This window comes from Arachis ipaensis, chromosome B08 (genome assembly GCF_000816755.2).
Source record: "Arachis ipaensis cultivar K30076 chromosome B08, Araip1.1, whole genome shotgun sequence".
NCBI classification, from domain to species: Eukaryota; Viridiplantae; Streptophyta; class Magnoliopsida; order Fabales; family Fabaceae; genus Arachis; species Arachis ipaensis.
In genome coordinates, this window is record NC_029792.2 from 23,147,449 (window position 1) to 23,148,691 (window position 1,243).

General features: G+C 37.3%; 1 long non-coding RNA gene across 3 annotated transcripts in view; it reads right to left on the reverse strand.

The window, feature by feature from the left end:
• Nucleotides 1–997, reverse strand: part of LOC107614355 — a 6,329-nt gene extending 5,332 nt beyond the window's left edge. For 2 of the 3 annotated variants that reach the window (XR_002352210.1, XR_001614402.1), the window contains exons 1-2: nucleotides 689–997; nucleotides 224–537 (exon numbers count right to left, since the gene is read on the reverse strand). This is a non-coding gene — a long non-coding RNA (uncharacterized LOC107614355). Of the gene's footprint in view, nucleotides 1–28; nucleotides 538–688 lie in introns of those variants that run through there. The other variant, XR_002352209.1, reaches the window with a different exon arrangement.

Here is a 1,243-nt window from a genome sequence, read left to right on the forward strand (position 1 = left end):
TACATTGGAAGCTGAAATTGGAAAGCAATTAGAGAAATTTTTTACCATTTGAATTTCATTAGATTATTGAAATCTCTATTCCTATAATAGAACAATCAGACGTTTACATATGGAAGAAGGCTAGGGATGAAAATTTGAGAGTCAAAATTACATATCATGATATTAAAGCACATAATCAAAACCATTTAGCCAGTCCAGAAACAGACAGAGGGGAGGTGAATACCTAGAAAGAAGTGTGGAAGATAAAAGCTCTACCAAGAGTTCTTAATTTTCTGTGACGTCTACTCCAAAGATCTCTAAAAAAGAAGAAACCTTTCAAGGAGAGGTATAGCAGGAAATCCGACGTGCACAAGGTGCTGGAGCCATGAGGAAACTGAATCCCACTTGGCTGGAGACTGCTCCTTTGCTCGAAGATTTTGGTTTACATCCCCTTTTTATTTGAGGAGCGAAGCATCAAAGAGTCAGAACTTGAAGACGTGGGTAATTGAGATGATGCAAAGGCTCTAGGAAAAGGAGAGGTCTCTCTTTAGCTTCCTCCTGAATCAGCTATGGAAAAGCGAGAAATCTATTAGTTTTTGAAGGAATTGAGCCACAAATTGATGAAGAAATTGGAAAGGCATGGAAGAATTGAGAGAATTTTTGGAAAGCACAATTAATTGAAGAGAAGGAGATAAGACCACATTCTAACCTGCTGGCAAAATCAAGAAGCAGATGGAATATCCCACCAAACTCCCTATTCAAAATAAATGTTGATGCAGCAGTTAGGAAGAGTGATCATAGAGTAATTGGAGCGATAGTGAGAGACTCTTTGGGCCTCATCTTAGCTGCAACTACATGGCCCATCCCTTTCAGCGTACAGGCCCATGAAGCAGAAGCATTGGCTGCGTATTTAGGAATGAATTTTGCAAAAGATTGTTGCTTCACAGATGTCATTTTAGAGTGCGATAATCTAGACGATGTGAACGCTTTGAAATAAGGTAAAGTCAATGGAACCTGTTTTGACTTTTTCATCACTGATACATTATCCTTGTTAAGAGACTTTAGAGTAATTAATTTTAGTCATGTAAAGAGAGAAAAAAAATATGGTAGCACATGAACTTGCACAAATAGCCCTTATTAATTTTTATCAAGTGTGGATAAAAGAGGCCCCACATCATGTTTAGACTTTGGCTATGCTGGATATTTTACCAAGCATTGAATGAAACAAACTTTCCTGTTAAAAAAAATTATTTTGAAGAAGGGT